Source organism: Beta vulgaris, chromosome 2 (assembly GCF_026745355.1).
Source record: "Beta vulgaris subsp. vulgaris cultivar EL10 chromosome 2, EL10.2, whole genome shotgun sequence".
Lineage (NCBI taxonomy): Eukaryota > Viridiplantae > Streptophyta > Magnoliopsida > Caryophyllales > Amaranthaceae > Beta > Beta vulgaris.
In genome coordinates, this window is record NC_079203.1 from 3,978,133 (window position 1) to 3,990,478 (window position 12,346).

The following is a 12,346-nucleotide window of genomic DNA, read 5'->3' on the forward strand; positions in this document are numbered from 1 at the left end:
AAGTTTTCATAATCATATTATGTATTAAAAATAAATTTTAAAACCGGCTTATGACCCGTATGTTTAGTGATTGATGTAGCTAATATCATGATAAAACATGTGACCAACCAACTTTTTTTTTTTTTGCTAAGCAAAGGTTTGCTTTCTCTTAGTTGGTTTTAGGTTGTAACTGTTTGCTCTAATTAATATAATTACTTGCTTAGTAAAAAAAAACTTTCTTAAAACAAAATAAGTTGAATGAAGAAGCTTTTGTTCTGCCTATCGTTTTATACAGAGGCTCATATAAAAACACAATACGCAACACTACTGTCACTCGATCATGCAACAACTTTCACTCCTTTGTTATAACATTTTAAACTTTAAAAATATTGTGATCGTGATATATACATTTATAATTACGTAAATGAAACAAAAAAAAACACATTAAATTGTGGGGGAATACTTTGTTTATAAATTTAAGATTTTAGGATGTTTCTCCTAAAATCATGATTTGAATAGTAGCTGATTGATTTCAAGTTTTCATAATCATATTGTGTATTAAAAATAAATTTTAAAACCGGCTCATGACCCGTATGTTTAGTGATTGATGTAGCTAATGTCATGATAAAACATGTGACCAACCAACTTTTTTTTTTTTTTGCTAAGCAAAGGTTTGCTTTCTCTTAGTTGGTTTTAGGTTGTAACTGTTTGCTCTAATTAATATAATTACTTGCTTAGTAAAAAAAACTTTCTTAAAACAAAATAAGTTGAATGAAGAAGCTTTTGTTCTGCCTATCGTTTTATACAGAGGCTCATATAAAAATACAATACGCAGCACTACTGTCACTCGATCATGCAACAACTTTCACTCCTTGCTTTCTGCAGTCCCGCTCAACTCCTCTCTCTTATTAAACTATCTTATTACAAATTTTTATTTTTTTTTATGATATGATTATCCAAATTGTATTAAAAAACAATCTCAAAGTTTTATATAGCATGATTTTCATCAAAATGAATGGGGTTATCTCTAAATTTCTAAGTGAAAAAGTTAATTTAAATAGACAATCACTCAAGAAAATTATACAAATATGGCATATTTTTGTCTTGATTTGCCTTTTATTTCTTAATCACCATATGACCTGTGTTCTTTTCCATATTCTTTTCGATTTTTAGAATTGTATTGTAGAACAATTTCAAACTTCTATATTTACATTCCAACATACTCGTGAAAGAGGTGTATCTCGTAATTTTAGGTTGAAATATTTATTATGGCCTTGTGATTAAAAAATTTAGAATCTTGTAATGAGAATAGTTTAAAACTGGCTTACGACCCTTATGCTGCAATATTATGACTTGTGAATTATCTATAATTAGTAGTATGATTGTTCTTATTTTATTAGAACGGCCTTATAAAAAATATTCTAAGTTTTAATTAGAGAGAAAAGAAAATTAGAGAGAAAACTTCAGCCTACGTGGCAAGACATGAAGCTTCCTCTGCTCTCTTCATCCTAATTTTTCCGGTCACCTCTTTGCTTTTGCCACGTGTCATCTTCATTTGAACCTATTGCTTTGCTTTACCACGTGGTAATTTTAATGTAAGGACAATAATATTACTTTAGGAAAGAATATGATGATATTACTTTAGGAAAGAATATCACTTCGGCCATCAGTTCAAGCAAATCGGTTTTATAGGTGCGATAATATTACTTTATTTAATTAGAATCTTTACTTTAGGAAAGAATATGATGATGAAGCAATAATCTATGCAAGCAAATCGGTTTTTTCAAGCAAATCAATTTATACACTATGTAGACCATGATGAGGCAATAATCCCATTATTTTATTCAAGCAAATCGGTTTTTTTTAATATTATTCTAAAAAAAACACAATCGATTATGGGTCCTATATAATACCGATATCAATTCTTTAACGGTCACTACAATACAATACATAAATCATCTCATTACTTAATAAGATTAAATTTTTTTTTGTTATAATAAGATTTTTAAATATAAAATTCTGAAAAATAAAGTAAAATTATAATAAATCAGATTTTTTTTTGTGAAACATGTTTTTTTATTATTAAATCAGATTTTTATCTTTTAAAAAATAAAATTTTCAAAATCAGAATTTTTTTTTGTAAATCAGTTTTTCGTCCAAAAAAGAAAATTAGAGAGAAAAGAACATTCCGAAATTATAACTTGAGTTGGTTTTGGGAAAGGATTAGATTTATTACAGTTAGTGAGTGAGAAATATATTGAAAAAATCAAGATTGTAAGTTTTAACAGTTAGTGAAAATTAATTTAATATATTAGTAGTATAACTGTCATTTAGGAATTTATAATTGAGATTGAAATATGGATGAATGAACATTTTTATTTTCTGGACAATCAGTTTATATTAGGGTGTGATTACATGAACATCTTATATAATAACATTTTTTACCTTTATTTTCCCGCAACTATAATAACAATTCTTGGTGGGTGAATTTTGAATTTTAAATAAAAAACATTTAATTATATTTGACCGGCAGCTATAATTTAGGCAGTTGTTTAAAACTTCCCACACTAATATCATTGTTTGATTTCAAGGTAGTTTTTTTTGGAAGGAAATTATCACGCCATGTGATATCAGATTTTTTGGATGTGAACACGTTATATAATAGAGTGTCGAATTTGGCGATGACACGTGGCAGATGTAGTAGTAGCATGACACGTAGGCGAAATGAACATTGAATAATGCTGGCTTGACACGTAAGCAAAATGAACCTTGTTTTATATATATATATAGATAAAACATACGAAAAGTAGCAAAATAAATTATAAAATCTAGAAATAATTAACATATTTGTTTATTGTAACTGACTCGAGACATCTCCCGAAAAAAAAAATAGTTTCTTTTATATCATGCGTTAATAAAATTTATAAAAAGTTACTCTTTATTATATAAGTCAAGGGGGTGTTTTGAAATTTGTGTGAGGTTTGGGGTGGGTAAAGTAGGGGAGAGAAAGGGGTTAAGAAAAATAAACAAATAAAAAGGCGTTAAAATAGGTGAGAGAAAAGAAGTAAAATTGAATTAATAGTGTAATGGTGGAATATATAATAGGGACATGAGAAGGTAAAAAGGAGAAAAAATTGTCAAATAAGAAATAAAGTAAAAGAAGGAGGATCTTTTGGAAACGGACTTAAACGGAAAGAGGGAGGATCTTTAGGTTCCGGAGGAAGTATCAAGATATTCCTCAGTCATAGCGCTACTTAATTTAAAATATGCACATCAAAGAAAGTTTAAAGTTGCTAAAATAAACTCATGTCATAAAATTATGTATAGTGAAAGGAAAAGTTTATGATTAAAAAATAATTTAACATAACTAAATCAATTTTCAAATCAATTACGAAATAAAAAACGTAAGGTTGTAGTTCTACTTAAAATTTTAACAAGTCATAAAAATACCAATTCTATTAACAAATCATAAAAATATCGGAAAAACAAAAAGGATAATCTTATCTGTTTAGTTTCCAGGGGTCAATATTTGTCGTGTGAGTCGTTAGTGTAATTTTTTAACCTAGACACACATTAGTGACGGTAGAATCGACTCCATTGGGGGTCGGGGTGTTATAGACTCATCACGTGATATTTTACAAATTAACCTAATTTCATTATCCTCCGGATTTTTTGTCATAAACTACCTTATAAGTTCCTTTTTTTTAGAACCTTATAAAAAAGAAGTTGCTACAAACTACCTTTAAAAGGTTCTTTTGGTAAAATCTTACCATCCAACTTCGGCAAAAGAGAGAACTTTTGCGTTTCTCGTTTTTTTACTTGCCTTTTTTTTTTTCTTACTTTATTTCCTCAAAACCCCCCACTTTTTCGATTCTCATTTCTTTGCTTAATTTCCTTTTTTGTTACTTTATTTTTTGTCCTTTCTCATCTTTGTTTCACATTTTCGAATATCGTTCATCGGGTGAACAGAAAAAATTTAAAAAACTTAAAAAATCAAAACAAATTAAAAAAAGGATATTCATGCACGTTTCTCTCTTCTATCTTTCTTGTTCAATTGATTATTGGGAGTTTTAGCACCAAAGAATATGCAATGCAAAACCATCGATCTTCAATCGTTGTTTGACTTCTATCTATGTCGTAATTTAGGGTTTTTTCTTTAATCGTTTGCGCACTATGGTTTTTCAATTGGATTTAGATAATCTGATCTTGGGGTCGTTTTCACTTTTAATTAAGACGATTCATTTTTGTGTTTGCTAGCTAGGTTGAAGAATAATCGTAAAGATTTTTTTTTTTTTTGGTTTTATATGATTATGAATAAGGATTTGAGTTTGTTTTTTTTTTCATTAAGAGAGAAATCTCGAGTTTTTAGAATAAAAATATGTAAGGATCTAGGTTGCAATTTAATCGGAGCCGTAGTGATGATCGGATCTACGTTCCGGTGGAAGCCTGAAGGAATTATAATCAAAATCAGAAGGACCCACAACTTCAAAGAACTCAAAGTGATATTGATAATGGAGGATTAGGTCGAGGAAACAAGAGTAAAGGTAAAGGAGTAGTAGTAGAGGGAGAAAGAGGAAGAATCGAGAATTTGGGGTTTTTTGGGGAAACTTTGGGGGGAATAGGTAGTTTTTAACCACTTTTATTTACAAGGTAGTTTTTTCGCAAAGAACATAATCTATAACATACTTTCTGACAAATAACCTGGAGAAAATAGTGAAACTAAGTAAGTTTTAAATATCACGTGCAAATCACGTGATGGGTCAATGCTGGAGTTTTTGGTCAACCATCCAACTCCAGCAAAAGATATGATTTTACAACAACAAATGTTCTAAAAGGTAGTTTTAATTAACTTTTTATAAGATAATATTTCGCAAAAACCGGAATTTATAAGTTAGTTTCCGGAAAAAAAACCTATTATTACATTGGTAAGTAACCATTTTCAGTTTTAATTTCTAGAGCTAATGACTTAAATTCCCTGTTAAGGATCCAGCATAGACTCCCAGGATTATAGATTGTCGTCCCACATTGCTTTGCTGAGTGCTTGGAAACACTTCTAATATCTGACTGCAGACACAATCAGATGTCGAGCAGTGATGTTAGCTGTGCCAAAGTGGATGAAGGGTTCTTCCGCATTAAACTGATCCACCGGATGAGAAATGGCGCTCCTGAGCTCAATTAAATATGGTTTTTTCATGCATGTAAAGGCTAGACATGTAGCCAACAGTTCCATTGTTTCAGACTTTAGATTACAAATTTATTTTGGCGAAGATTATATTGGTTAATTTGATTATTTGCCTTTTTTGTTTTTTTTACTTTGATATAGTATTGACATATCTTAACTCTTAATTAATGTTTTCAAATTATAATTTTAATACGATCAAATAAGTTTCAATAAATTCTATTAGGTTACAATGAGTAAAGAATTGGTCGTATTCAGTTGGACAAAACTTTAACATATAAATTTGAATTCACACGAGAATTAATTGGTCACTAAAACTTGAAACTGAAAGTGGTAGAATTTGTATAATATAGTAAAGTGGGAGTCATTGAATTAGTTTCCTTCTAAAGTTTCCTCGTAAATGAGTTTATTAACCTTATAATAATTATATCGGATATATAAGTACGAGTTTAAGGTGTTGTTTGGTTGATATAAAACTTCATGAGAAGTAGAACTTCCTAGGAAGTAAGATAAGGCGAAGTTGTTTGGTTGACAAAAGTGTAGGAAATTTACTTCTCACAAAATGGAGGAAGATATACTACTTTGTAAGAGATTTACCTTAGTAACTCTAGGTAATAAGAACTTCCGTTGAGTATTTTTTCTTCCTATGATCAACCAAACAACTTTTATCACTTCTTAGAAAATGAAACTTCAAGAAAAATACTACTTTGTAAGAGATACTAATTCCTACATGCAAACCAAAAAAGTCTTAAGAATCTTATTGGATACACCAATTAATAAGCGCTTGTATTAAGAAAATTTGATTATATTCACTAATAGCCAATTTTTGAATACTGAATATGTTAAGAGTTCATGGTTTAGTCAAAGTATATTTGACTTAGTATGTTAATACAAGTAATAGGTTGTTAGTAGTTAGAATGTAATTAGTTAGCATAAATAGGTTGTAAGATACTTTACTTTGGTTAACAGAAGATAATACACTGTACACATTACATCTTTCTTCTTCTCTCTACTTTCTCTCTCCTCTGTTATCTCTCTCCTTCTATCTCTGCCATCTTCCATGGCACAATACTATTTCTTTCCACCATAGATTAAGAATTCTAACAGAATAAGAAGCCTGAGCATTGCTTGGGCATTTTAAAAATTGATAACCAGTTTTAGTGCAATGAGCCAATGACGGAAATTCCTTTGCAAAAGTCCAATATAGACTCTCAAGTTAAGCCATCAATCCTCATCGTCCCACATTGTTTAGCTGAATATTGAGAAACCATTACTAATATCTAATTGTACATTAAACAAAGTATCGAGCCGTGATGAAAGCTGCGCCAACGTGGAGGAAGGGTCTTCCACATTCGTCTGATAATCGGATGAAAATTAGCGCTACTGAGCTTGTGTTATTCAGTTTCCCATTTTGCGACCCAAGCCTTCATAATTTTTCTTATTAATCTTTATTATATAAGTCAAGGGAGGAGGTGTGGTATTTTTTTTTTATGTGACTAAAATGCTTTCTAATAATTTAAAATATGTTTTTCTTTTTATAAAAAGTTAAAAAATGAGAATCAATGAAACTAGCCATATAGGTCAAAATAGAATATGCAATACCATTAATAATTTGACAAATTGGATTGACACAATCAATTCACGAAAACAATTATCAATTAGAATCTTTGACCAAAAAAAGTTAGCAATATATCGTGATAACATAATATTTCATATTTACAAAGTTCAAACAATATGGTTTATTAATTTTTAGTTTCCCATTTTGCAACCCAAGCCTTCATAATTTTTCTTATTCATCTTTATTATATAAGTCAACGGAGGAGGTGTGGTACTTTTTTTTATGTGACTAAAATACCCTCTAATAATTTAAAATAATGTTTTTCTTTTTATAAAAAATTGAAAAATGAAAATCAATGAAACTAGCCATATAGGTCAAAATAGAATATGCAATACCATTAATAAGTTGACAAATTAGATTGACACAATCAATTCACGAAATCAATTCACGAAATCAATTAGTGTCTTTAACCAAAAAAAGTTAGTAATATATCGTGATAACATAATATTTCATATTTACAAATTTCAAACAATATGGTTTATTAATATTTATGATTATTAAAGAATTATATTAAAGTCGCTGAAAAGAAATTATTAAATCATCGACCAAAATTTTCAGTGACGGTATCGAACAGTTAAAAATCATTCACCTTTAATTTAAAAAAATAATAACATCTACAAAAGAATCTCAATAATTTACATCACTACCAAAATAATTTTAGATAAAAAAACATGTCCATTTATATATACCTACATAAGATTGTCGACGCACTCATCGCGTGCATATGCAACTAGTCATATAATAGTGTAAATTATCGGTTCATTCAATTATTTGGCTTTTTTTTTAACTAGTGCAAAAGGATTTGTATTTTTGCTATAAGAGTGTTCGATTGAAAGGAAAATATTTGTTAGAAAAAATCATCTTGTTGTAATTATTTTGTTAAAACACTGGGATTGTTACTTCCTAAAAAGTTCCAATATCAGTGATGGCTTATTGCTTGAGAAATGTAATATGTTTCGATTATTTTAGCATTTAGCACAAAGTGGGGTATGCAAAATACTCCTTCCGTTTCAAAATATAGTTCTCATTTCTAATTTTGGTGTCCCAAAAATATAGTTCCCATTTCCATATTTAGTTCCACAATTTTTTGTAATTTGTCTAGAAAATTTATGTCCCATCATTTATTTGCTTCTTAAATTTTGTTTTTTCCTTTGTTTATTCAACCAAAATGTTACAATTAATGGTCTTTCACCAATTATTCTCCATTCTCTCTCCTAAAATCATCTTTAGCCATACAACATTTATTTAAATAAACAAAAAATCTTTACTATCTCTCTTAGATTCTACTTGTATAAATTACCGTGAAAAAAGGAAAATGGGAACTATATTTTGGAACGGAGGGAGTATGATTTACTTCTAAATAGTTCCAATGATGTGGATAATAAGTAGTCCAATAATATGATTATCTAACTTGAATTATTAAATATTCATGTTTTTGCCTAAAAATTAGTCAAAGAAGTGATGTGTGATTAGAGAGACTAAAATCCTGAGTTCGAGTATAATCACGAGTCTTGTGATCACTTGATGTCCTGCAAAACAAAAAAAACTAGCCTAAGAGTGTTCCCGGAAAACCCTTCCGACGCTCAAGTCAGTTGAGGTAGAGAGAGAAATTGGGTAATTGTAGAGAGAGATGCTCTGATTTGATAGGTGAGAAATGGAATACATGCTCATTGATTAGGCTTGCTGCTTTTATAATGTTAGGGATTTTCAAGACAAGAAACCCTATTAGGGGGAATCCCATCTTTTAGAAAAATTGTCTCCCTTTTATGGTAAAGTTATTCTTTGCCTAAAAAGATCGTGGGCCCCTTGGGTGCATATTGAGCTGATCTTTTAAATGAGCTTCACATAACAATATTGGACCAGATCATGGGTCCAAACAATTCATACCATTATAAATTCAACTACGCAATGGATCCATATTGCTCCATCGATTATTTGGGAACTAGGGTTAACATTTGTTCTCATCTACTGGTAATAATGGAACAATTAGGCATGTTGGAACAAAGAGAAATAAATCTATACTATATACCATGAGTAGCAATAATACATACAAATAAAGAATTGATACCAATGTGGCAATATATATTAATAATGCGTATAAGTCACTATATCATAATGAAATTTTCACTTTCTGACATAGTAATCTTTTTTCACATAATTTAACTTTACAATATCTACTCATCTTTTATTATTTTTTTTCTTCATATATCGACCCTTTTTCTTTTCATAAATGACATATAAGGTTTTGCATGATTTTAGAGGTTATCTAAGGCTTTTGTTTTTACAATACCTTACTACTGATTGTCCAAAGTCCGATACTAAATGAATCTAATATGTCCAATATCTAAAAGATAACTCAATGTCCTACTAATAACCATGTTTTTAAACTTAGTACTCAAACAATAACTCAATTTCTTCAACCTAAATACCCCATCTCTAATCTCTCTCAATGTCAGAAAAAATACCGTACCCCATCTATAATCTCTCTCTACTCTCTAGCCTACCCGTTTTCTATCTTTAAAAGTCATACTCTCTAGTCCCTCAAATCAAAACACTCCACCACCATCGCCGGCATCAAGTCATTAGCGCTAGCGTCGAAGTGCCACCGTCGTCGCTAATCTCATTATTGTAGGCCTTGCATTGTTTGGTAAAGAGAAGTTTGGGTCAAAACTACAGGGTTTTAATTCATATTAGAGAATTTGACTAGTCAATCCTTTAATTCGAGTGTTTGGTAAATATAATTTTTATTTAGCTGATTGGGCCCAAAAAGCTCTTTTTGAAAATTTTGGAGGAAGAACTGTCAAAGGACCAACTCAACCAAAAGCTTAAGCTGATGGTTGAGGCCCCAGGAATAGATTTATACTCTATCACGCCCCCTCACGCAAAAGCCCTTTGGGCTTGAAGTGTGGATGTAGCACATATCTCCCTCATACCTGGCGCTAAATATTCCAGGGGGTGATGAGATTCGAACCTGTGACCTTTATGTCACACTTGCTCTTAATACCATGTCAAAGGACCAACTCAACCAAAAGCTTAAGCTCCAATAGTTTTGATATTAGAGGTTTGAAATGAGTGAGACAATTACATTTATGTCCTATAGTTTTTGAAAATCACACAATAAACAATTAAAAGTACAACAATAGATTTTGTATATGTCCTTATTGGTCATTGTACACAATTATGTATCAATCATCTATTAGTTACTTACCAAACACCTTTATACAAATAGCTAATACAATCAGCTAGTCAAATCAATTACTAGTTAATTTAATCAGCTAGCAGCTACGTACCCGCTAATTGCCAAACAAGTTCGTAAAGAAAATGTTCTGAAAACCAAAGAAATTGAATGCAATAACTTTGAGTGGCACAGGTCAAAAAATTCTCGTTCTGCCTAATTGTTTCCTTTTTCAATTCTTTATGACGTAGCATTACTCACTTCATGGTGTAATTTAGGGATGACAATTGGGCGGGGCGGGTGCGGAGGATGGTACCTTCACACCCGCACCCGCATAAAATTTCAATCCCCATCCCTGCCCTACCACCTATTGCGGGGGAAATTTTCAGACCCATCCCTGCCCCACAAGGTATTTATTTATACCCATCCCCACCCCACCATCCGCATGGGTACCCACACCGCATTCATACCCGCATCGTACCCACTTCATCTCCACCCCCACCACCCTCATGGGTATCCGCACCCACTTTGTACCTGCGTCATACCCACATATTTATATTTTGCAAGATAAAATTATTAATAATATAAGTATATAACTAGAATTTTAATCATATATATGTGGGGCGGGGCGGGCGGTGGTGGGGCGGGGATAGCATAAAATCCATACCCGCTCCACCACCCATTACGGGTACGATTTTAATCCTCATCCCCGCCCCATCCCCACCAAACCTAGACCCATCCCCGCCCCACTTGGGTGGGGATGGGGCGGGTCTCCTACTTGACCCGCCCCACTGCCATCCCTGTAATTATGTTGAATTTCTGTTATGCCTTCAAATTTTGTATGGCTTGGAAATAGAGAATTTTGACTGGTTCTAGTATCGTTGCAGATTGAAGACTTGCACATAATAATGGATGTGTTGTCACCAAAGGAACATCATGCAAGAACCCTTATACATTATCATTAGGATTTTGATAAGAGATTGACAGTAGCAAATTTATAAGTAAAGTTTGAGTTTTTTAGTGCAAATTCTGAGCTTCAATTAACATGAATCGTTTTGGTGAATTAACATGAATCCTTTTTTGGTTTTTTTCCCTTATTTTTCAAACAAATGATTTAAACAACAATCCTATACTTAACATCTCTTTGTACTTGTACAATATTATGCACACAGCTTGTTGAACCCTAGTTTTGATAATGACAAAGAAACAAAGGAACAAACTAAGTAGTGAACTAATGAATTATTTAAGTGTATGGTGTCTAAGGTATCAATGCAAGGAACTGGGAGAATACAAAGTCAATGAAGAAGTCAAGAGAGGATTTCAAAGGCTAAGTAAAGAAGTTTCTATGTTGATACTGGAGCAAGCATTGGATCAAGAATAATAGAAGCTAGGCGTTTTATTTTCTAGTTCCAATGTAAAGGAACAAAGAAAGAATGGTAAGGAACTGTGGCAGAATATTTGAGAATGAAGCGTTTGTTCCTCTGTAAGGAACAAACTCAGTGGCACTTAGTAAATATGTTAAAGGAACTGAACTAATATAAGGAACTAGACTTAGGCGTGTAAGTTGTAACGGATTAAAAGATAATGGAGTAAGTCATGCCTAGATTATAGGAAATTAGTTATTTCTAATTTCAAATGATAAAATCAGTTTTAAAAAAGAAAATCTGTTTTGGAAAGATTTATTTTTCGGAAAATAAGAAAATAAATATCCGGTTGTTAGAAAGATTTTATTTCAAAGATATTATTTTCTTAAAGATTAGAAATTCAGATTTAAAGATAAAAAGAGTTTATAAAAACTGATTTTCGGATAATGTTGAAGGAACTCCTATTATTTAGGAGTAATGGCTGCATTTTATCCACGTTCATTTATAGTTCATGGGATCATGGGACATGATGTAAAACGTGTTCCTTAGGGGAAGGAACATCATGGGTAAATGGATTAAAACGTGTACTCTAACATTAATCCCACGTTCTTCATGATTACCACTATAAATATAGAAGTCTAGATAAGTTCCAAAGTGTGTCTGACTAAGTAATTAAGTGAGTTTAACTTATTAAGTGTCAGTGCCTTCATTCTCTCATAATAGCCATTTGTTCTTTGCCTTCTTACTCTAATTCCACTAAGCTTATTTCGATCAATTGTATTTTGGTTTTTGGGGTAAGGGAACTTTGAGTGAAGTTCTGTAAGAGAAAGGCTTTGAGTGAAGCTTGTATGTGTGAGAAAACTTCGAGTGAAGTTGAGAGGAACTGCTGTTAAGGGAACAGTGGTTCAGGAACTTGAGTTTAGGAACTCAAGGTAGGGCTCGAGTTAGAATTAGGTTGTAACAGAGTTGTTTGGCCTAATTAGTGAAAGTGTTGAGTTTAAAATCCCTAGTGGTCGAGGTTGTTTCTTCTT

At 31.5% G+C, this 12,346-nt stretch overlaps 2 non-coding genes across 2 annotated transcripts; both read left to right on the forward strand.

Moving 5' to 3' along the window:
- Positions 1-5,064: 5,064 nt before the first annotated feature.
- On the forward strand, positions 5,065-5,152 carry LOC125495370 (small nucleolar RNA snoR114). The gene has a single exon (XR_007272008.1). It is a non-coding gene; the product is annotated as a small nucleolar RNA snoR114 (small nucleolar RNA).
- Positions 5,153-6,463: 1,311 nt separating this feature from the next.
- On the forward strand, positions 6,464-6,549 carry LOC125495366 (small nucleolar RNA snoR114). The gene has a single exon (XR_007272004.1). It is a non-coding gene; the product is annotated as a small nucleolar RNA snoR114 (small nucleolar RNA).
- The last annotated feature ends 5,797 nt before the right edge of the window (positions 6,550-12,346 follow it).